Source organism: Rana temporaria, chromosome 2 (assembly GCF_905171775.1).
Source record: "Rana temporaria chromosome 2, aRanTem1.1, whole genome shotgun sequence".
NCBI lineage: Eukaryota > Metazoa > Chordata > Amphibia > Anura > Ranidae > Rana > Rana temporaria.
The window spans coordinates 398857812-398883434 of record NC_053490.1 but is presented as its reverse complement, the minus strand read 5'-3'; positions in this window follow the sequence as shown (position 1 = coordinate 398883434).

Sequence of the window (25623 nt, the reverse complement as noted above, 5' to 3'; positions counted from 1 at the left end):
TCCGTCGGACATGTCCGATGGTTAGTACAACTCATCGGACATGTCCGCTGGCCCGAAATCCCGCGCATGCGTCAAATTGATTCGACGCATGCGTGGAAGCATTGACCTTCCGTGTCAGAGAACGTCGGTGTCGTCTACGTCACCGCGTTCTCTGTCCGCGGGGATTTTGGTCTGATGGTGTGTACACACATCAGACCTAAACCTCCCAGCAGACATGTCCGATTAAAACGGTCCGCAGACCGTTTTCATCGGACATGTCTGCTCGTCTGTACAAGACCTTAAAGTAAGGTGACCAGATTTTTTTAATTATATCCGGGGACATATTTTTTTATTTTACTAGTAATGGCGGCAATCAGCGACTCCCTGCCCGTCGCCGCGGCAGCTTGTCTCACGTCCTGTCAAGTCTTACTCTCTGGGCCCCAGCTACTACTGGGTGGGGAGCGGAGGAAGATAACTCCGCCAGGCAAGGCAAGGGGATAAGCAGGCAGGCGGCTGGTCGGGACTTGAGCCAAGGCAGAAGAACATGCGAGTGGAGCTGGATGGGCAAGCGCCCGAAACTGAAGAAATATTTTCTTCTCTCCGACCATCACATGATCACCAGAAAGGGGCACAGATAATGGAAAAAAATACCCCCCCCTAAGCTAGTAGGAGCAGTGGAGGGGGGGGGGGGTGTAATGTCTATGAAATATCCCCAGCCCCTGTTCAAATCCAATCCGGGGACAAAACCGGGGACAGACTTGGTCCGGGGACAGTGTCCTCAATCTGGGGACTGTCCCCAGAAACCGGGATGTCTGGTCACCCTAACTTAAAGTGTCCCACCTCCACTTAATCCACTCCCTCGTCTCTGAGCTCTATTGCACAAACTGTACAGGGGATTGCAAGGGGCCTTCTACCAAGTTAATTTTAGGTACTTTCAATGCTTGTGTAGTACTACCCCCGGAGGAGCTGCTGGTTGTTTTGGGTGGTACATTTACCTCATGGCTCCCCCGAATTCCTAGGGGTGAATGATGCGCATTGCATTTGGTAGATGTAAAAGTAATGTCCGCAACAGGTGCTCTTTGCTGTGCTCTTTATTACCCAGCCAGGTAAAAACAATAAACTTGTGGTGAGGAAAGTAAAGTTGAAGAAGAAAGGAGAACAGCAGATTCAGGCGTGATGATAGGGAAACAGTCCTGCTCCCAAGCGTAACACTTCTCTGCACCACTCTTGCCTGAGTGGGTTTAGTGTACCCGGACAGGCTTCTCTCACTGACCTGCCAAAGTCCCTGCCACAGACCCTCCTTGGTGAACTTAAACTTGAGGAAAAGTCTCTGCCACAGACCCTCCTTGGTGAACTTCAGGGAGACACCTCTGCCACAGGCCCTCTCTGACTTGTAGTTACGGAGGAAATCCTTAGATGAATTACGCCTGGATCTCCTTCAACTTGTCGCCCAGGTCCTGACTGACAGGTGATCAATCCTTCAGTGTCCGGCTACCTTGATCCCAGTGGTTTGTCGAGGCCCTTTTGAATCGCCAGCTTCTCAATGGCGCTCCTCAGAGGAACTCCCCACCGAACAACAATACAGCTTGGGATCCTCAAAAGTGGGAACCCAGTCGCTCACTGGGTTCCCGTCGCTGTTCAGATGCTCCGGGCCGACATGGTCCCGGAACCAGGAACACCGCATGGCACGCACGCCCCGGCCAGGTAGGCCATAATGCTGGGGCGCCGTGATGTGGTCACCCTAAAGGTGGGTGCCACATTCGAAGAAGAAGACCCAGAACCAATGGCGTCTGCCTCATAAATACCCCTCCGCGGCATGCACAGCGAGGCCAAACCCTCCTGATTGGTTGCTGGGAAAGAGCACCCAAACATTGACTCCACTGCTGCCACCTGCAGCACCGGGTTGGAAGAACACCCCAATGCAACAGAATAGCCTACAGCACAGCCAGGTAGGCCATAATGCTGGGGCACCGTGATGTGGTCACCCTAAAGGTGGGTGCCACATTCGAAGAAGAAGACCCAGAACCAATGGCGTCTGCCTCATAAATACCCCTCCGCGGCATGCACAGCGAGGCCAAACCCTCCTGATTGGTTGCTGGGAAAGAGCACCCAAACATTGACTCCACTGCTGCCACCTGCAGCACCGGGGTTGGAAGAACACCCCAATGCAACAGAATAGCCTACAGCACAGCCAAGCTGAGACAGAGACCCTGTTGTGCACTTAACAATTTGGATCAGAGTTTAACTACACTCTGATCTCCCTCTAAATTTAACTAGCACGGTACTATAAAGTACCCAGGCGATACACATGCATTAAAAATACATTTAATAATGTATTAATAACAGAGTTTCATTGATTTATGCATTTTAGGGTCATCCCCAAACTGTTCCCACAAAGTTGGGAGCATGAAATTGTCCAAAATGTCTTGCTATGCTGGCGCCTTAAGAGTTCCCTTTACTTGAACAAAGGGGCCAAACCCAACCCCTGAAAAACAACCCCACACCATAATCCCTCCTCCAACAAATCCGTTGGACCAGTGCACACAGCAAAGTCCATAAAGACATGGATGAGCGAACTTAAAGATGGAGGAAATTGACTGGCCTGAATGAAGTCCTGACCTCAACCCGATAGAACACCTTTGAAAAGTATTAAAGCGGAGACTGTGAGATAGGACTTCTCGTCCACATCAGTGCCTAACCTCACAAATGCGCTTCTGGTAGAATTGTCAAACATTCTCATAGACACACTCCTAAACCTTGTCGACAGCCTTCCCAGAGGAGTTGAATTTGTTATAGCTATATACTGTGTGTGTGTGTGTATATATATATATATATATATATACTGTATACAGTACACCAATCATCCATAACTTTATGACCACTTATAGGTTACGTGAAATATATTATTTGATTACAATGGTGCCTACAATGGGCATGGGCACAAGAGCAGTAGAACTAAATGGCCAGCAGAGGAGCCAATCAGCGGGTCCAGCAGACTTGATGTCCGCCAGCCACCCACAATCGTTCTCTGCAGTGACAGAACATTGATCTGCCAGTAAACAAGGCAGATCTGTTCTGACAGGGGATCATACAGAGATCCTGTCTTTCTGCTATGCAGGAAGACGGATCTGTGTGTTGTCCCAGGCAGCCCATCCCCCACACTGTTAGAAACACACTGATGGAACACAGTTAACCCCTTGATCGTCCTTGATGTTAACCCCTTCCCTGCCAGTGCCATTTGTACAATGTCAATGCATATTTTTAACACTGATCACTGTAATATTGTCACCGGTTCCCAAAAAAGTGTAAAAAATATCAGTTAGGTGTCCGATCTGTCCGTCGCAATGTCGCAGTACTGCTAAAAATCGCTGATCACCGCCATTTCTAGTAAAAAAAAATATAAATAATAAAAATTCCATAAACCTATACCCTATTTTGTAGATGCTAATTTTTGCGCAAAGCAATCAATAAACGCTTTTGGGGATTTTTCTTACTAAAAATATATAGCAGAATACAAATTGGCCTAAATTTATGAAAAAGTTTTTTTTTGTTTTGTTTTTTATTATTGGGTGGGGTAGATACAGTAACCTCTGCGCTTTTTTTACGTAGGCGCAGGGCACGGTTTTTGCCCTGCGCCCACGCAAATTTTCTGCGCTACCCGCGATTCACGGAGCAGTAGCTCTGTAAATTGCGTGTGCGCTCCGGCAAAATGCCCGGTGTAAGCGCGCGCAATTTAAATGATCCCGTAGGGGGCGGGAATCATTTAAATTAGGCGCGTTCCCGCGGCGATCGTAGAGCGCATGCTCCGTTGGGAAACTTTCCCGACGTGCATTGCGGCAAATGACGTCGCAAGGACGTCATTTGCTTCAAAGTGAACGTGAATGGCGTCCAGCGCCATTCACGAATCACTTACGCAAACTACATAAAGTTCAAATTTCGCAACGCGGGAACGACGGGTATACGTAACATTGGCTGCCCCTGCTAATAGCAGGGGCAGCCTTACGTGAAAACCGCCATACACAAACGACGTAAACTGCGTACGCAGGGCTCGCGTAACGTTGTGAATCGGCGTTAGTATGCAATTTGCATACTATACGCTGAGCACAACGGGAACGCCACCTAACGGCCATTGCAAGAATGCAGCCTAAGATATGCGGGCATAAGCGCCTTATGCCACGCATATCTTAGGCTGTAGTCAGCGTAACAAGCTCTCTGAATCAGGAGAACTCGTTATGCCGGGGCAAGTAAGCAATTGCGCTGCGTAACTATGGTTACGCAGGCGCAATTGCTCTTTGAATCTGGGCCGGTGTGTTTTATAGCAGAAAATAAAAAATGTTGTTTTTTTTCAAAATTGTTGGTCCTTTTTTGTTTATGACACAAAAAATTAAAAAACGCAGAGGTGATCAAATACCACCAAAAGAAAGCTCTATTTGTGGGATAAAAAGGACATCAATTTTTTTTGAGTACAGCGTCGTATGACTGCACAATTGTCAACTAAAGTAACGCAGTGCCGTATCGCAAAAAATGGCCTGGTCATTAAGGGGGCAAATCCTTCCGGGGCTGAAATGGTTAAACAAGAATGGTCTAGGGAACATACCAAGTTTCAGGTGTTGACCTGGCCTCCAAATTCTCCATATCTCAATCCAATCGAGCATCTTTGGGAAGTACTGTAAAACAAATTAAAAAAAGGAAGAATCTGCTACTGATGGCTTGGTGCCAGATACCACAGCATACCTTTAGATGCCTCAACGAGTCAGGGCAGTATTGGCAGTTAAAAGGGAACCTATTCAATATTACGTGGATAGCCATAAGTTATGGCTGATCGTTGTATAGAAATATTATTTTGATCGATCAAAATTCTTGACGTCACTGGACAGCCTGGACAGTGAGACTTACCCTGCTGGATGCGAGCAAACTGCACCCATTGGATTGAGGTACCTTTGCATCTGTGGAGCAGGAGGATGCATCAGGCTCCATCAGGGAAAGGGGGCAAAAATAACCATTGTTTTCCTGTCCTAAGCAGTTTTGTGCAGACAATTCTTTGTGTATAGGCAACATCTGTTCCGTGCGAAAGACTGTTCAGTTCTTCAGGGTATATTGTCAATAAAATGCGATCATGTCTGCTTCCAGAAAATGTAAACACTCTGGTATGTCTGCGTGACTGGCTAAAGTGATGCCTACTTGCCTACTATAAAGTGATTGACAGTCAATATACTAGATAAGTTTTATATTTAAAGTTAAACTAACTTACTACGTTTTTCTTAAAGTTTAATAAGAAAAAAATAATCGATAAAAAACAAACAAACGATTAATCGAACACGAAAATTATAATCAGTGACAGCCCTAATATATATATATAGTGCATTGAAAAAGAATACTTTTTCAAGGCACTGTATATATATATATATATATGTATGTATTTTATAAACTTGTGCAGAATGTGCATGTCTTTTGACTGCACAACTTCCAAATTGGGGTGCAAGAACCTGTCAGCTTACTGATCATTTGGCTTTGGCTCTCCCACACACTGCCCTTGGCAGTAAGCTGCAGTAGGTTGAAAGGGGGCTGAGCAAGCAACCAGGAAACTGACCAAACTTGCATCTTAGGTTTCAGGGTTGCAAGGGTGTTTTACAAGAAGTTTAGGCACCTATTCAAAGGTTTAAAAGCATGTATCCATATGTAGCACTCTCCTAGCATAGGATGCTGAGTAAATTTAGTTTTTTGGCTTTTTCAGTAATCAAGGGAGCAGTGATTGTTTAGTCTGGTCTGTTTAGTGTTTCACAGGCTGGGAGTTTGATTGCCTCCCCCTGCCTCTGGAAGAAGTTTCTGGAGCTTAGAGAGGGAGAATTTACATAACCAGCCTGAATATTGATCAGGGCCTAGCCAATCCCTTGGATGGTGTGCCCAGATTAAAAAAGGGAGAAAGACTGGTGCCATGGAAGATGGTTAAAACATTGTTTTATTATAGCATGTGATCAACCGTCAAAACAGCCAGCGCATTTCGGCCGTCAGGCCTTAATCATGTTTTAGCCGATTTCCATGGCCCCGGCTTTTCTCCCTTTTTTGCATGGATTACATGGAGGTTTGCAGAGACTTCCCAGGCTGAGTGCTGGGTTTTTAAAGGCTCACCAGGCATTGCACGAGAGGTAGTAGATCAGATACACCTGTTTCGGTGTGCCCAGATGGTGGCTGAGAAGCTATTCAATAGGCTAAAGCCCTGGAGATATGGTATTTCCAAACAGGGAGAGTTTCCAACTTTAGAGAGGGTTGTTGCCCTCTGGATTGTGCTGCTGATCTCTGAGGTCTCAGGGTTGGAGACTTGGAAGTGACCTGGAACTGGCTGCAGGATTTTCCCATTGAGATCTTTTGCTTGAGAAGGATGTTTCTCACTTACTGGGAGGTGTCCGTAGAAAGTTAGAAGGTGGCAGCTGTCCTGGAGACTGACTCTGAACTGATTCATGGTGACTGTGTGCTTTTGGGATTTACTGTAAGTGCCAGATGTTGCTCTGATTGAGATGGTTTCCATAGGGTCTAAGATAATATCCATTCTCCTGTCATTGGCAGAATTCTAGACTGTGAGCTTTGTTAAGAGTGCCTTCCTGTACTGTGCATTGTTCCTGAAATTGCAATGGGTAGCTACAGCTGTGCAATTGTGCAGGGTAACCAGGTGCCTCATGGTGCCCAGCTGTGAGGGTTTAGATCAGGGGTGTCCAACTTTTTGACTTTATTTGGCCACCATGAAAGAAGAGGAATTGTCTTGGGCCACACAAAAAACACACCAATAATAAGGATAGCTGATGAGAAGAAAAAGTTGAAGAGATCACAAGTTAACGATCATTGATAAATATAATGTACCTGTCTGAGTAATAAAACTTAATTATTTTTTGTAATATTTTTATTATAAAAATAAAAGAGGGCAATATAAAACTAGTGCAATATTTGATATTTTTTTTTCTTTTTATTAAATTATTATACAAATATAAAACCTTACATATCATTCCAAAAACATATATACAAGTCATTCAAAAACACAAGAAAAATACAAGAATTCTCCTAGAATATATCTTCCTCAAAGCTTTCAAAGTTCTTAGAAAAAGTAAAAATTAAAAGAGGGCCCATATTCCATTGACTCACTCCGCTCTCCCCCCTCTCACATCCCCCCCCCCCACATCCCTTATACAAACTCCCTATAACACGACGTGAGAAGATTTATTTTTTTGTAACATTCTCCCTTTTTTACTTAACCGTGAAGTGCTGCATTTGTCAAACGTTTAATAGTTTAATATAATTTATTTCTTTTTAGTATTATTTTAATTTTAAGAGGGTGGATCTAGGTTTATATAAGTCCTTGCAGCTCCCCCCTAGATTCCAACCAAGAAAACAACCAAGAAGGAAAAAAATAATATTGTGTATAGTAAATCTTTATCTTTCCCCTTCACTTTTATTTAAGGGGGTGGGGGGGGGGACACAACCCTCTACCCCCCTTTTCCCCTTATTTCTTCTCGAGTTATCAAATACCCTTACCAAATGTTCTATTCCCAATCTCCCTTACTAAACCGTGAATTACTGCGTGTATCAAAAATTTGAATATAATTACATTTATTTCATTTTAAGAGTGTGGATCCATAGTAGGATAACTACTTATAGCTCCCCATAGATTCCAACCTAGAATCAACCCCCACACAAAGGGGGGAGAGGGGGAGGGGAAGAGGAGGGAACAGAGGGAGGGCCTCTAAATAACGCTCTCAGGGGGGCGAGGAGGAGGGAACAGAGGGAGGGCCTCTAAATAACGCTCTCAGGGGGGCACGGAGGAGGGAACAGAGGGAGGGCCTCTAAATAACGCTCTCACTACCGATGTAACTCAAGTGAATTAAGGATTGTTTGAATTCCAACCAACTCTTCCAGGTCCTATAGAATCTTACTTCAGAGTCATTTTGAAAGTATATTAATTCTTCCATTGGCCTAGTTTTATCCACTTCCCTAAAATAACCTTTAATTGTCTGTATTTTCTTTGATTTCTATTGCTTCGGGGATTAAAGGGGTTGTAAAGATTTGTTTTTTATTTTCTAAATAGGTTCCTTTAAGCTAGTGCATTGTTGCTTCACTTACCTTCTCCTTCTTCGATTTCCCTTCTAAATGTTTTTTTTCTTTGTTTTCTGATTTTCTCACTTCCTGTTCCTCCTCAGTAAGCTTTTCAGTAAGCTGTTCTGGCTGACTAACCACCGCTCGCATGATGGTGGCAAGTTTTCTGTGGAGAAACAGGAAGTGAGAAATTCAGACAAAGAAAAAAAACCTTTCTCACAAATATAGGTGCTGCTGCCGAAAACTGATGACATGAATAAGGCGTGATTGTGAAGAGTGGGATATTTTTCTTTGGGAGGATAAAGCTTATAAAAGTCCAATAAAGAGACACTGTCAAATTTTATTTTGGTCGCATGTGTTTGCCAAGCATTATTACAAGAAATTCCCCCAACAATTAACATTTTTAAAGTGGAGGTTCACCCAAAAACTCAATTTTTAACATTAGATTGAGGCTCGTTTTGTGAAGGGGAATCGGGTGTTTTTTTTTAAATCAAAGCAGTACTTACCGTTTTAGAGATAGATCTTCTCCGGGTATGAGCTGCGCGAATGAGCGTTCCTATTTGATTGACAGGCTTCCGACGGTCGCATACAGCGCGTCACGATTTTCCGTAAGTAGCCGAACGTCGGTGCGCAGGCGCCGTATAGAGACGCACCGATGTTCGGCTTCTTTCGGCTACTCGTGACGCGATGTATGCGACCGTCGGAAGCCTGTCAATCAAATAGGAACGCCCAGTCCCGAAGACCATACCCGGAAGCGGCGGAGAAGATCTATCTCTAAAACGGTAAGTACTGCTTCGATTTAAAAAAAAAAAACACCCGATTCCCCTTCACAAAACGAGCCTCAATCTAATGTTAAAAATTGTTTTTCGGGTGAACTCCTGCTTTAAGTATGTTTATGATTTTGTGTTGGGCTGCAATGATAGCTGTCTTGGGCTTGGGCCGAAGGTTGGACACCCCTGGTTTAGATTGTCCTTTCGTTACTAGCCATTTTGCAGTATCCCATGCCCCAATCCCTCTCCTGTCACAGGTTCTGCAAACAATAAATCACAAACCCCTTCACTTTTTTATTGGAGAAGGACCGAATGAACTGTTGCTTGGATGACGGTTTGGGAAAGAACCAGTTAAATTCAGAGGCCTTGTGGGGCTAGCGCTACACATAGGTTTTTGCTATGCATAGAGCTGCATGGAATTAAACAAACTGAAATTTGATCAAAATAAGAATACACTGTAGGGTTGCCATCTGTCCAGGATTCACCCAGACAGTTCGGGTTTGGAATCATGCGTCATGGTTTCAGACTACCTGAAACCCGGACACATTACTTAGACTGGACTATGCCTTCTCAGCAGGGTGGCTGACTGAAGTTGTCTAAGCTGAGAATGTCTGTTATACTCTATAATGCTGCCCAAAGCCAGCACTAACAATTCCCCTTAAACACACATACAGATGGGAGAGGAGAGAGGGCTCGATCTGCACCTCTTCCCCCCACCCCTATCCCTCTGTGTCTGCCCACACACCAATCCCCAGGGCTGTGCCGCAGAAAAGGAAAAAAAGGGGGGGGCCTGGAAATTTAAAGTCCAGCAGCCTCAGATACATCTAGATGAGAGATGCTGACTGCCAAGGGGTGAGAGAGCTCACCATACATCCCTGTCTGTGACTGAAATCTCCCCTTCTCTCACCTGCCTCTGAGTGAGTACACTAAGGTAAATCAGGGTTCTCAGAGCACCCCTTATTTTAGAGTCCCCAGGGTTTTCCACTACATCAGAGTCTGCAGAGTTCCCCCTTACAGTGAAAGGGAACTCTGCGAGTTCAGATGTAAAATGTTCAGTGAAGGGGAACTCTGTAACTGATGTAAAGTTGAGTATGATTAGAAATGTTATTTATTAGAAAAATATATGTATAGAAAAAAAATTCTGCGCGCCGCTAAAGTGTTCAGGTTTGACTTGAAGAAAAGGTGGCAACCCTTATACACTGCTGCTTGACAGTTAAAGAAAAGAACACTGAAGAACTTTGGACAAGAGCATTTTTTTCTGTTCTGACTGAAAGACTGAAAGATTACAGAATGTTACAGAAAATACTTGATTAAATTGCAGTGTAGATTAAATTGCAGGGTACACACATTTCTACATAAAGGACAAATGTCTCTGTGTCCCTTTCTTGAAGTATATCTCTTTATATTTTAAGACTTGGCTAACAATCAGAATTTTGAGGGATAAAAAAAAAAAATCTTGCTAATGATAATGAAGTGTTTATCGTAACATGATGAAATGATTTTAGTCATGTTTCGCTGTCTGATAATCAAAGAGAATCAGGTATGGGGGCATCAGTAAACAACTTCAAAGATGTTTCCTCCTACTCTTTACTCAGTTGATCGCACATAAACAGGACGTTTTTTTTGTGTGTCTTATTAAACTGGAGAGAAAGCCATTATCTGTAATAAGCTTTAGCAATAGCGGCAGATTAGTTCATGTACCATGAATCTAGTCATTAGAATCAGCTGCGGAGAAACAAATTCTCAGGACTAAACTGAAGAATAATATGACAATTTTGTTTCTTGTACGGTGATATAAAATATAATAGGTACTACAGTCCCGAGCATTACCAAACCACATCCTTCCTGATACACTCCTAGATGAACGGTAACACCAGGCAATTTTATAGTTCTTTTTTTAAATTCTTTGTATTTGTTAAACAAAACATTGTTATCAAGTTCATAGGTGTGCGCAGCCTATTGCATTAGGCTGCTTTCACATTGGGCAGTGAAGCCGTGGTGACGGTATAGCCGCGCTATTTGTAGCGCCGCTATACCGTCGTGATTAACCCCCACTAGCGGCCGAAAAAGGGTTAATACCGCCCGCAATGCGCCTCTGCAGAGACGCATTCCGGGCGGTATTACCGCGGTTTCCCATTGATTTCAATGGGAAGGCGCGGTATAGGAGCGGTAAACACCCCGCTCCTATACCGCTCCAAAGATGCGGCTAGCAGGACTTTTGGAGCGGTCCTGCTACCACACCGCTTTAGTGTGAAAGCCTTCAGGCTTTCACATTGAAGCCTGCAGGGCATGATTTTTTCATGCGGTATAGCATCGCTATTTTTAGCGCTGTACCGCATCAAAACGCCTCAATGTGAAAGGGGCCTTAGGGTGTGCACCCCAAAGCTCAAACACACATGAACGCCACCTGCTGTCACAGGGAGGAGGCTCTGATGGTGGGAGACAGTTGATTGGAAGCATATTACGTTACATTATAGGTGTAATGTGTTCCTACAGTTGAACCTAGCCTTTAATATAATGGGGGCATTTACACTGGCACCTCAACCACCCACCTGGTGCCGCGCAGGGCCGTTTGAAGGAATTAGGGGGCCCCAAGCAAAATGAACATGGAGGCCCCCCCCCCCCCCCACGCAAAGCGCAGAACCACAGTAAGCAGAAAACCAACAGCCGGGTGGATGGAAGGGGTGATGGTGGGGCAAGATGAAACACGAGTGCCCCAGCATAGCATGAAATATAACAGAGGGCTCCATATGGTGTAGATCAACCAATGAGGTTTATTTCTAAAAATATCTTACAAATCAGTGTAAAATATAACCAATAAAAGCAATGTGGGAAGCATAAAGATGCTTTATGCTTCCCACATTGCTTTTATTCATATTTTACCATTTTGTGATCACTTTCCATCCACCCAGCTGTGCCAGTGTGCTCTCTTCTTTCTATTCACAGTCACTGAGAGACACTTACTATCACCATATAGCATCACTTGTTACAACTTTCGATTGTGTCATGCACACCTTCTTACCTGTAGGCTGTAGCATGGCCGAGCTCCTCTTCCTCCTGTCAGTCAGGTGTCCTGCCGTATTTTCGGAGACTCGGCGCCGCGCATGCGCAGTACAAGGGGGGTCCTTATCCACCGGGCGGAACTTTTTTGGGCAGAACACCGGCCGGCAGGGGTGTACCTAGAGCATTTGGCACCCGGGGCGGATCCAATATCTGGCACCTCCCCCCCCCCCCTTACGTTAAAATGTAAAAACACCCCACTGTGCCCTCTGCATCCTTCAATATCTCTTTGTTACTACTGTGTACCCCCTCTCCACAACTGCACCTCTGGACCCCTTTACATTAAATAGCACTCTGCACCCCTTTACATTACACAGCCCCCTGCAGCTCTGGGCCCCTTTACAATACACAGCACCCTGCACCTCTGGAGCCCTTTACATTACACAGCCCCCATAGCTCTGGACCCCCTGCATGTTACACAGACTCTTTTCAGTGCAGACCCCCTTCAGTTCACACCCCTTCAGTGCAGAGACCCCCCTCAGTGCAACCCCCCCCAGTGCAGAGACCCCCCCTCAGTGCAAAGACCCCCTTCAGTGCAAACCCCCCCCAGTGCAGAGACCCACTTCAGTGCAAACCCCCCTCAGTGCAGAGACCCCCCTCAGTGCAGAGACACCCCCCAGTGCAAAGACACCCCTCCCAGTGCAGAGACCCCCCCAGTGCAAACCCCCCTCAGTGCAGAGACCCCTGTAGTGCAGAGACCCCCCCAGTGCAGAGACCCCCCCAGTACAGAGACCCCCCTCAGTGCAGAGACCCCCCAGTGCAGAGACTCCCCTCCCCAATTCAGTACCTCAGGCTCAGATGCTGCAGATCAGCGTGGTGATGGCACATGCACAGAAGGTCCCCCCTCTGTACACATAAACAGATAGGAGGGGGGGAGGCTTCACTCGGATGTTCCTGTGACTGTGTCACACTCACATCAACTGCCGGGATGCTCAGACAGCCGGTGGCCGTGAGAGGAGGGGATGTTACCACGCATCCCCTCCTTTGTATCGCGGTATCACAACAATAGCTGCCTCAAGTCTCCCTGCAGCTGCTTCAGTCCCGGAGGGGGGGGGAGCCGACCTGACACCCCCCAGTGTGTGGCCCTGGACCCGACACTGCCGGCCGGGTCCTGAGCGGTACAGGAGATTCAGTGTCCTGTTCCCGGCCGGACTGACAGGGCTTCCTGTCAGTACGGCCGGGAACAGGACACTGAATCTCCTGTCCCGCCCGGTACTCGGCCGGACTGACAGGAGGAGCTCGGCCACGCTACAGCCTGGGAAGGGGAAGTTGGGGGCCCCAGGCCAGCTCGGGGCCCCAAGCAATTGTTTGCTTTGCCTGTCCTGTAGCGACGGGTCTGGTGCTACCCCTGGATAATACTAATGCACATGGGGTGATTAGGGTGTGCCCCCACACCAAGCTGCTTGCTGTGGGGGCACTCAACAGGAGGGAGGGGCCAGGAGCTTCAGTCTGGGACCTGAAAAGAGGAGGATCAGAGCTATTCTGTGCAAATTCACTGCACACAGCAGGTAAGTATGACATTATTATTATTATTATTATACACGATTTATATATCGCCAACAGTTTATGCAGTGCTTTACAAGGGGAGGGGAGGACAGCACAATTACAGTACAGTTCAATACAGAAGGTACTGGAGGGCCCGGCTCGTATAGCTTACATTCTAAAGGGGGGCGGTGGTTATACAAAAGGTAATAGGTGCAGAGAATGATTTGATGGGGGGTGCCTCGGGACAGTTGTTAGGTGGGTGTGGGATAGGCTTCCCTGAATAAATTCGTTTTTAGGGATCTCCTAAAGGTGCACAGTGTAGGGGCCGATCAGACATACCGGGGCTGGGAGTTCCAGAGGATGGGAGAAGTCCTGAAGGAGAGCATGGGAGGAGGTAACAAGGGAGCTAGAGAGCAGGAGGTCTTGAGAGAAGTAATAGGAAACCAAAAATTTCAGGTCTGGTATGGATTACAATGTACCACATACTTATTCACATGGGGGGTGGGATCTGGGGGCCCCCTTGTTAAGATCCAATAAGCCCCCGCCGGCAGACCCCCACAACCACCGGGCAAGGATTGTGCGGATGAGGCCCTTTTCCCCATCAACATGGGGACAAGGTGCATGATGAGGGCATGTGGCCTGATACGCTTTAGGGGGGCATTATCTCGTCAGGGCCCACACCGGGAAAAATCCCGGCGGGTCGGCTGCTTTGCTGCTCCTGGAGGCTGCTGTGAGGGCAGCGGCGCCTGAAAGAAATATAGCTGCGGCCGGGCCAGCCGACATTCAACTGCGCATGCGCCAGCGTGACAGCATCACAGCGCAGTTCCGATACTATCTGTGCTCGGGAAAGCCCGTACAAGCTCGGCAAGTTTCGGAAAGGCGGGTGCATGCGCAGTGACACGACAGCGCCGAGCGGCGCCATTTTTAAAATGCACGCCACACACTGAGGTGAGGTCTTGCGTGTGCTGTGCCTCTTCCTACATCCCCTCCCTGCAGGCAGTGTCTGAACTCCTGTTCCCCCCACAGCCCCTGACCTTCTGTTCCCCCCTCCACAGCCTCTGACCTACTGCCCCCCCTGCACCCTTTGACCTCCTGCCCCCCTGCAGCCTCTGACCTGTCCCCTCCTCCGCAGCCTCTGACCTCCTGCTCCCCCTCCGTAGAATCTGACCTCCTGCTCCGCCTCCGCACCCTTTGACCTCTTGCCCCCCCTGCAGCCTCTGACATGTCCACTCCCCACAGCCTCTGACCACCTGCTCCCCCTCCACAGCCTCTGACCCCCTGCTCTCCTCCGCACCCTTTGACCTCCTGCCCCCCCTGCAGCCTCTGACATGTCCACTCCCCACAGCCTCTGACCACCTGCTCCCCCTCCGCAGCCTCTGACCTCCTGCTCCCCTCCGCACCCATTGACCTCCTGCCCCCCCTGCAGCCTCTGACCTGTCCCCTCCCCACAGCCTCTGACCTCCTTCTCCCCCTCCGCAGCCTCTGACCTCCTGCTCCCCCTCGGCGGCCTCTGACCTCCTGCTCCCCCTCGGTGGCCTCTGACCTCCTGTCCCCCCGCCGCAGCCTCTGACCTCCTGTCCCCCCCTCCACAGCCTCTGACCTCCCCTGTACCCTCTGACCTCCTGCCCCCCCTCTGCAGCCTCTGACCTCCTCTCCCCTTCCTCTGCAGCCTCTGACCTCCTGCCCCCCCCTCTGCAGCCTCTGACACCCTGTCCCCCACTCTGCAGCCTCTGACCTCCCCTGCACCATCCGTAGCCTCTGACCTCCCCTGCACCATCCGCAGCCTCTGACCTCCCCTGTACCATCCGCAGCACCTGACCTCCCCTGTACCATCCGCAGCCTCTGACCTCCCCTGTACCATCCGCAGCCTCTGACCTCCCCTGTACCATCCGCAGCCTCTGACCTCCCCTGTACCCTCTGCAGCATCTGACCTCCCCTGTACCATCTGCAGCCTCTGACCTCCTGTCCCCCCTGCAGCCTCTGACCTCCTGTCCCCCCTGCAGCCTCTGACCTCCTGTCCCCCCCCTCTGCAGCCTCTGACCTCCTGCCCCCCCTGCACCCTTTGACCTCCTGCCCCCCCCTGCAGCCTCTGTCCTGTCCCCTCCTCCGCAGCCTCTGACCTCCTGCTCCCCCTCCGTAGAATCTGACCTCCTGCCCCCCCTGCAGCCTCTGACATGTCCACTCCCCACAGCCTCTGACCACCTGCTCCCCCTCCGCAGCCTCTGACTTCCTGCTCCCCTCCGCACCCTTTGACCTCCTGCCCCCCTGCAGCCTCTGACCTGTCCCCTCCCCACAGCCTCTGACCTCCTTTCACCCCCTCCGCAGCTTCTGACCTCCTGCTCCCCCTCGGCGGCCTCTGACCTCCTGTCCCCCCGCTGCAGCCTCTGACCTCCTGTCCCCCCCTCCACAGCCTCTGACCTGCCCTGTACCCTCTGACCTCCTGCCCCCCCCTCTGCAGCCTCTGACCTCCTCTCCCCTTCCTCTGCAGCCTCTGACCTCCTGTCCCCCCCCTCTGCAGCCTCTGACACCCTGTCCCCCACTCTGCAGCCTCTGACCTCCCCTGCACCATCCGTAGCCTCTGACCTCCCCTGCACCATCCGCAGCCTCTGACCTCCCCTGTACCATCCGCAGCCTCTGACCTCCCCTGTACCATCCGCAGCCTCTGACCTCCCCTGTACCATCCGCAGCCTCTGACCTCCCCTGTACCATCCGCAGCCTCTGACCTCCCCTGTACCCTCTGCAGCATCTGACCTCCCCTGTACCATCTGCAGCCTTTGACCTCCTGTCCCCCTGCAGCCTCTGACCTCCTGTCCCCCCCCTCTGCAGCCTCTGACCTCCTGCCCCCCCTGCAGCCTCTGACCTCCTGCCCCCCCCCAGCAGCCTCTGACCTCCTGTTCCTCCCTGCAGCCTCTGACCTCCTGTCCCCCCTCTGCAGCCTCTGACCTCCTGCCCCCCCTCTGCAGCCTCTGACCTCCTGTTCCCCCCTCTGCAGCCTCTGACCTCCTGTCCCCCCCTCTGCAGCCTCTGACCTCCCCTGTACCATCCGCAGCCTCTGACCTCCCCTGTACCAGCCACAGCCTCTGACCTCCCCTGTACCATTCGCAGCCTCTGACCTCCCCTGTACCATCTGCAGCCTCTGACCTCCTGTCCCCCCCTCTGCAGCCTCTGACCTGCTGTCCCCCCCCTCTGCAGCCTCTGAACTCCTGTCATCCCCTCTGCAGCCTCTGACCTCCTGCCCCCCCCCTCTGCAGCCTCTGGCCTCCCCTGTACCATCCGCAGCCTCTGGCCTCCCCTGTACCATCCGCAGCCTCTGGCCTCCCCTGTACCAGCCTCTGATCTCCCAGCCTCTGACCTCCTGTCCCCCCCCCTGCAGCCTCTGACCTCCCCTGTACCATCCGCAGCCTCTGATCTCCGCAGCCTCTGACCTCCTGTCCCCCCCTCCGCAGCCTCTGACCTCCCCTGTACCATCCGCAGCCTCTGATCTCCGCAGCCTCTGACCTCCTGTCCCCCCTCTGCAGCCTCTGACCTTCTGTCTCCCCCTCCGCAGCTTTTGATTTCCCCTGTACCATTCGCAGCCTCTGACCTTTTCTTGTCTTATATCAGGTCTGGAGAGGAGTCGAGAGTGGGAGTGCTGCCAGGATGGGGGTCATGGGAGAACCAGACATGTATGGACTGTGGAGAGGAAACTATGGGATAAAAACGAGAGCCACCAAGCTGGAGCTGAGTGACTGAGCCCCGCACAATGCACCTGAGAGGAGGTCAGTGACAGCACTGCCAGGCCAGTCAGAGGGGGAGGGTGGGGGGGGGGGGGGTGGGTCAATACAATATTGTAAGGGGGCACTGATCTAAAGGTTTTCCCCTTATACCAGTAAACCCCCTTACCTTAGTGTTCACTTTCTGCGGAAGGTGGTCTCTGGTCACCAGAGTCCTCCCCACATTCCCAGAGTTCCCCTTTACATCATAGTCTGCAGGATTCAACCTTACAGTGCAAGGGGGCACGCTGATGTAAAGGGGAATGCAGTGGCTCCTCACACTCCTCCACCGCTCCTGCCCATTGAAATGAATGGGCACCGCAGCTATACTGCCGGCAAAGCACATGTTATGATGTTGGGCTGGTATAATGATGCTATGGGGCTGGTATGAAATTATTTCCAGGGCTGGTTTTTATGCCCGGTCTCTTGTCATCCCCCTTTTCCTGCGGCCTGCCAGGTTGCATGCTTGGATAAGGGTCTGGTATGGATTTTGGTAGGGCCCCCATGCCATTTTCTATTTTGGCATGGAGTTCCCCTTAATATTCATACCCGAAGGGCCTGGTAATGGACTGAAGGGAACCCACATCATTTTTTTCAATGATTTTTTATGTATATTGTCCGGATCCCATAATATATTACAGCTGCAAGCAGATTTAAATTACATTTTTTTCCTTTAGAAATTTAATTTTGTTGCGGTACTGTTATAAACATGGGGAAAATGTGCTACTTTACAGGCAGACTAAGGGGAGCCCCATGTACGATATTTAAATGAATTTTAAATTTTTATTGTTTCACTTTAAGCATTCTTAAAATCACTGCTCCTAAAAAAAACGACAGTTTTAAAAATGTATTTTTGCATGAATACGTGTCCCCTGGGGCAGGACCCAGGTCCCTAAACACTTTTTATGGCAATAACTTGCATATAATGCCGCGTACAGACGGTCGTTTTATGTGATGTAAAAAAACAAAGTTTTTTAAAACGTCAATTTCATTGACCGTGTGTGGGGGAAAACGTCGCTTTATGTCTTGTAAAAAACGACAAAAAAAAATTGAAGCATGCTTCAATTTTATGTGTCGTTTTTCAAAACGTCGTTTTTTGTGTCACAGAAATTGACCGTGTGTAGCAAAAAACGACGTTTAAAACAACGTTTTTGAACCCGCGCATGCCCAGAAGCTAGTTATGAAGCGAGCTTCAATGAAAAAAACGTGGTGAACGTAACCTCGCTTTGCTAGAGCATTGTGAAAAAACTATGGTGTGTGGGCAACGTCGTTTTTGAAAATTGAAGTTTCAAAAACTTAGTTTTTTACTTCACAGAAAACGTCGTTTTTTTACATCGCATAAAACGACCGTCTGTACGCGGCATAAGCCTTTAAAATTAGCACTTTTGATTTTTCATGTTGGTGTCTCATAGACTTTAACAGTGTTCACATGTTCGCACAAATTTTTTGTCTGTTCACATGTTCTGGTGCGAACCAAACAGGGGGTGTTTGGCTCATCCCTACTGTCTAACTGGGAAATTCCTCTGACTTTGTAGAGCTTTCCCCTCCCTTCCTTTTGTGTCTCTGGGACAGAAAGTAAAGGGAAATCTCCCAGAAAAGGGAGTTTTAATCTTCTAAAACTAAAAAGAAAACGCAGATCGGCAAAATCTCAATTGCCTTTAACTGAGCAAGTACACCCCCTCAACAACAGCCCGAATAATTGGTTGACTATGAGAATCTTGGCAAATCAATTCAAGTGATGTCATTGTCAATCAGGACAATAATTCAACAGTGGTTACAAAAGTTGCATGGAGGTCTTCATGACTATGGTATACCAGAATACACCCTGACCGCTAAGACCCCTTTACAGTTAATACCCCCACATTACCCCTTAATAAATAATGAGACCACCACTTAATGTTGGAGTAAAAACTGGTCGTAGCAGCCCCCTTTATTTTAAATACTCTTTAAATAATAAATAACCAATAACACATAAAAAACAAACACGTAATTCCTGAGATAATAACCTCTCCTAAAATGGTGCTGGACTTTGCAGGACCCAATAACCACTAAACTTGTTAACATTTTAACTTTGTAACATTGTAACACTTTTTGGCACTGCGGTGTCCTAACCTCTGGTCATAGGCCTCAAGCCGATGCTGGCTCAAAGACGACCATTGACCGCAGTGCCCCCATTCACCAACCTTCCAGCTACATTAGTAGACTGGCAACTAGACAAACCCCTTCAGAACCCATCCCACGGCTGGGTACTGGTGTCCATCTTTGGGGTAATATCTTCTCCTGCAAAGTCCGAAACACCCGCCACTGCCACGACGACGTAATCCTTAAACCTGCAAAGAAACAAACACAAAAACAGCACCAAAACACATACCAAGTTATCAAATACCATCAGTACCATCCTTACTAATCCAAAAATTTAGGGAGGGTGGGTGGGAACTTCGCTCCCCCACGCCTCACTTGCCCGGGAAAACGGAGGGTGGGAGATATATATAATCTCCCCTCCCACCGCTCTTACTCCTCCCCCCCCAGCTACCAGGGTTTCTGTTAACCCTGTCATGGCCGGCCCTACGCTGACTTGCAGTTGGCTCCGGGCCTCACTCGAGTGGGTAGGGATAATGACTACTTGCACATAAACCACGCCATTGTAAAACCACCTTTGGCACTACGACTGGTTCTACAATAAATGTCAGTGCTTTTCTGCACAAAGATGATATTTAAAGAGGGGTCCATTTTATTTATATTCCTCTTGAGTACTAGCCCAGTACTAAATAGAACAGCATGGTGGACAGGACTTGAGGTCCTTCATCCATGGGAAGAGCATTAAACACTCAGCTCTTACTGATCTGTACCTTCACATAGTGCCTGGAGTTCCATGGGGATATAAATGTAATATACGGTAATCAGTCACATGGCAAGGGCAGTTAATAGGTAATAAAAGAGTACAGGGAAGCATTGGTCCATAATAATTAAGCATTATTAGGGCCGAAGCTACAGGCTGGATAAATTGAAATATTACCTACTCTAGACCCCTTAAACCATAACAAGCTACATTGATTTTTAAATGAGAAAATACCTTCCATTAATACAAAGCTGTTCAGGATCCAGGAGGGCAGAGGGATCATGCCAAATTGCTTCAGTTTCAACAAACTTTGTCGTATATTTTTTAGAAAAGCAAGCTTTAAGTGACAAAGTATCAAACCAGAAAAAATATTTGTTACACCTCATCAAGCTTACTTAACACATGCCTTATTTATCACATTCCCTTTAACCACTTAAGCCACAGACCATTTCGCTGACCAAAGACCAGAGCACTTTTTGCGATTCGGCACTGCGTCGCTTTAATTGACAATTGCGCGGTCGTGCGACGTGGCTCCCAAACAAAATTTACATCCTTTTTTCCCCACAAATAGAGCTTTCTTTTGGTGGTATTTGATCACCTCTGCGGTTTTTATTTTTTTGCGCTATAAGCAAAAATAGAGCGACAATTTTGAAAAAAATTCTATATTTTTTACTTTTTGCTATAATAAATATCCCCCCAAAAATCTATAAAAGAACTAAATTTTTTCACAGTTTAGGCCGATATGTATACTTTTACATATTTCTGGTAAAAACAATCCCAATAAGCGTATATTGATTGGTTTGTGCAAAAGTTATAGCATCTACAAAATTGGGGTCGTTTTATGGCATTTTTATTATTATTTCTTTTTTTACAAGTAATGGCGGCGATCTGCGATTTTTATCGTGACTGCGACTTTATGGCGGACATGTCGGACACTTTTGACACAATTTTGGGACAATTGTCATTTTTATAGCGATCAGTGCTATAAAAATGCACTGTTACTGTGAAAATTACACTGGCAGTGAAGGGGTTAACCACTAGGTGGCGCTGAAGGAGGTTAAGTGTGTCCTAGGGAGTGATTCTAACTGTTAGGGGGCGTGGCTACGTGTGACACGTCACTGATTGCTGCTCCAGATGAGAGAGAGCAGACGATCAGTGACACTGGGCCAGATTCTCGTATAACTGCGGCGGCGTAACGTATCTCCTTTACGTTACACCGCCGCAAGTTTTACGGGCAAGTGCTTGATTCACAAAGCACTTGCCTGTAAACTTGCGGCGGCGTAGCGTAAAGTCCACCGGCGCAAGCCCGCCTAATTCAAATGATCCATGTAGGGGGCGTGGATCATTTAAATTAGGCGCGTTCCCGCGCCGTTCGTACTGCGCATGCTCCGTCTCGAATTTTCCCGCCGTGCATTGCGCGAAATTACGTCGCAAGTACGTCATTGGTTTCGACGTTAACGTAAATGGCGTCCAGCGCCATTCACGGACGACTTACGCAAACGACGTAAAAATTTCAAATTGCGACGCGGGAACGACGGCCATACTTAACATTGAGTACGCCACCTAGGGGGCATGTTTATCTTTACGCCGCGTAACTCTTACGGAAACGACGTAAAATCAATACGACGGGCTATCGTATGTTCGTGAATCGGCGTAACTAGGTGGCATATTCTACGCCGACCGCAATGGAAGCGCCACCTAGCGGTCAGCGTAGATATTGCACCCTAAGATACAACGGCGCTGGCCGTCGTATCTTAGGCATGTTTAAGTGTATCTCAGTTTGAGAATACACTTAAACATACGACGGCCTTAGATTCGGACTTACGTCGGAGTATCTGCTGATACGCCGGCGTAATTCTATGTGAATCTGGCCCAGTGTCACTAGGCAGCTATTTACACTTGCCTCTACCTGTTCTACAGCTCTGTGACCCAATCGCGGGACACCAGCAGACATCAAGTCCGCGGGTCCCGCGGGCGCGGTCACGGAGCTCACGGCAGGGGTGCGCACGCGCTCATATGGCGGGAATTTAAAATTGATGTAAATATATGTTACTTTGCCCAGCCATACTATTCTGCTGACTTTTGGGAAATGGTGCGGCGCCACAAATCAGTTGCACTGATGCGGACGGTGCCATTGCCAGCAATAGGCTCTGATTTGGCATGCAATTTGATCGATGGTGCAGTGTATCAGTCTGACGGAGGCTCTTTACCACGTGATCAGCTGAGTCTAAACACGGCTCACGATGTAAACAGAAAGAGTCGTTGATCAGCTTTTCCTCACTTGTGTCTGACAGACGCGAGTAGAGGGTAGCCGATCGGCTGCTCTCCTGACAGGGGGGGGTCTGTGTTGATTGTTTATAATGCTAGAATAATGAAGTTGCTTTGCTGCTGATAGTCACAGAGGTCTGACAAGCTGATTTCTCCGAGACGCAGAGAGATCGGGAGCAGCAGCAGATGACATATAAGCGTGAATCGTCTCTTACCAAACTTCTACTAACACAAGATTAGCAGAAGGAGCCCAAAGGGGGTCACACTTGGTATTGAACGTTCCTTTATAATGCTGTTGTATGCGTTGTACGTGACCGCGTTCTTTGCGATCGGAATTTCCGACAACATTTGTGCAATCGTGTGTATGCAAGACAAGTTTGAGCCAACATCTGTTGGAAAAAATCCACGGTTTTGTTGTCGGAATGTCCGATCATGTGTACATTTGTACAGTATATCAAGCATTGCGGTTTCACAGGCAAGTTCTGGGTCAGTGACTTAACTGAAGCAAGAGGCACTCATACAAGTAACATTTAAAAAGAATGTTAGCAATTTCAGCAACCACGCATTTCTTAATACCTTTTTTTAATCAAAGCTTAGCTTTTAATTTCAACCTAATTAAAGGTTTCTTTTTTACTCAAGCATAGTTATTTGTGTGCATCCTGAGTGTTCAAGTCCTTTCAGTATTATTTAAACTGTAGGAAAAATATTGATTTCATTTTAGACTGGGGAAGAGTTAAAACCTCTGTCAACCTAGAGGTGCAGCAGCATCTACTTACCTGCAAAAGTTTTAGGCCCCGTACACACGACAGAGGAACTCGACGTGCTTGGCACGTCGAGTTCCTCGTCGAGTTTTGGGATGAAGCCGCCGAGGAGCTCGGCGGGCCGGCTTCTCCCATAGAAGAACGAGGACAACGAGAAAATAGAGAACATGTTCTCTATTTTCTCGTCGAGTTCCTCGGCGGCTCCATCGAGCCAAAACTGTACAGACGACAGAGTTTCTCGGCAGAATCCGGGTTTTGACCGAGTTTCTCGGTGAATTCTGCCGAGAAACTCTGTCGTGTGTACGAGGCCTCACTCTTCCCTCTCTGACTCTATAGAGGAAAAAAATATTCCTATTGGTTAATCACTATGATCGGATGCCTCACTGGACAATAGGAATGTGTGAGATAATCAGGGCCAATCCACCCTATAGGCTCACGTCGCTTAGGGCCCCGCAAAGGTGCAGGGGGCCCCCCAAATTACTAGAGGCCCCGCCTGGTGAGAAGTCATTTTCTGCCCCTCACCCCGCTTCTCAACTCACTGGCTGCATGGGAGAAGAGGTAAGAAGTCAGCACTCCCGGCTTCTCACTTTAATGTAAGATGTCAGTTCTGATAGCAGAACACCCCCCCCCCCCGCTTCTCAACTTTAATATTTAATGTGGCATGTCACTGTCGGCAGTGCCCCCCCACTTCTCAACTTTAATGTGACATGTCATTTTGCTTAGGGCCCCAAGGAGGTCAGGATCGGCACTGGAGATAATACCAGAACTGACCAGCATTTTGGCATAGAGTGGACAGAGTGGACAGTGAAAGCTGTTGCAGGCATGAGCAGGTACGTGGGCCACAATAAGCGGAGCAGGCGGATGGCAGGTCCACATCCACGTCCGCTCTGCATATGCAGAGCGGACACAGCCCACTGTGTCGGTTTACATCTGCCATTACTAAGAGGTGAATGGAGGGTCCAATTGGATCTGACTGACCGAGTGAAAGGGGTCCAAGGCTTCTTTCACACTGATGCGCTGTGGTTTACCCACACTGTGGGTGCAACGCAGTGAACATTTGGCTTTCCTTCATTTTACAATAGACTTCTATTATATTCTGCAGGTTTTATGCACTTGACTATAGTATAACAGATGTACTAAACCGAACCCAAAACCTTATTTACCCAAACCAAACCCCACAACCTCTATCCCATTAAATGGAGACCACACCAGTTGTTGTTGGGTAAATTATAGGCCGTAGCAGCCTTATTTATTAAAACGAAATAACTTAACATTAAAGAAAAACACACATCTGTCATAACTAACTAAACTGACGTTGGTCTCCGCAGGCAAAGCCTATATATATATATATATATATAAACATATATATATATAACTCATCTATTGCACTGCGGTCTCTTGTGCCCCTCTGACAGGCCTCAAGCCGATGCTGACTCAAAGACCCTCACGACCGCAGTGCTCCATACTCATTCCCTCCAGGTAACCTCCGTTATCTGGAACCATCATATCTCCCCTGTCACCGACAGGTCTTAAATCAGCATATTTAAATGGCTCCTCCTTCACCCGCAGAGACCAAACCACACCACAGCTCCCAAGGGTAAAGCCTTATCCTTGGGTGCCCCTCCACACCCTAAGAGCCCGCTGTATCCCGTCCTGCAATCCCAGAAACCACATGTCTATTCCCACATCAGTAAGGTGCACCCCATCACCCCGAAGGTACCTCCAAGTTTCCTCCTCCATTTCCATGTGACGCACCACCAACCCCCCATTCTGAACCATGAATCTGCCCACATCGCGGTTGATCTTCCGTCGGGCCCTGTTGATTCCACCCACCGACCTTGCTAATCGCCATGCGGTCCGAGCAATTATGTCGGACCAAATGATAATTGTGTCCGGGAATGCCTTCCTCAATCTCAGGACATCAAACTTGATGTCCCTGGTAATCTCAAGCATCGATCTAACCCCAAGATCGTTGCCACCCACGTGCAGCAATAAAACGTTGGGTGGCCGGTCCAGGCGCGCAAAACGGTGCACCTCTGGGACCATCCTGCCCCAGAGCATTCCCGGCACACCCAGCCAGCGCACACAAGCTTCCTCCCTCGGAAAGCCCAGCTGCCGACCATCCGGCCTAACATCCGCCCGCCTAGCCCCCCAGACGACAAAGGAGTGGCCAAGAATCCACACCAAGGCCGGAGTCGCACCTGAAAGAAAGATAGGTACAACCGGGTAATCAACAGATCACCCAAACACCAAGACCTACACATTACCCCCACTTTGCTAACACTCAACCCCCCCTCCTTCCCAGGAATTACCTATCCAAAAGGTGGGGGCGAACGTAGCTCTGAAACCTCCTAGACTCCCACCTGCCGATCTGCTTAACATCCGCCCCCAACCCACAGCGAGAAACTTCAGTCGCCGCGCCAATGCGAAAAAAATGAAAAGAAAAACCTTTCTCGTCCACTCCCAGCGCTCGTATCCCCTTCTTAAAAATGGCCCCAAACTGATACCTGGAAAGAGGAGATCCATCCCCATGCATCAAGAAAGAACCAGCCGAACCAGGGCGCCTAAGTAAGAACGCCCGCACAGCCCCCACTGGGCACAGAGGGGACCCCGGCAACGCAAATACC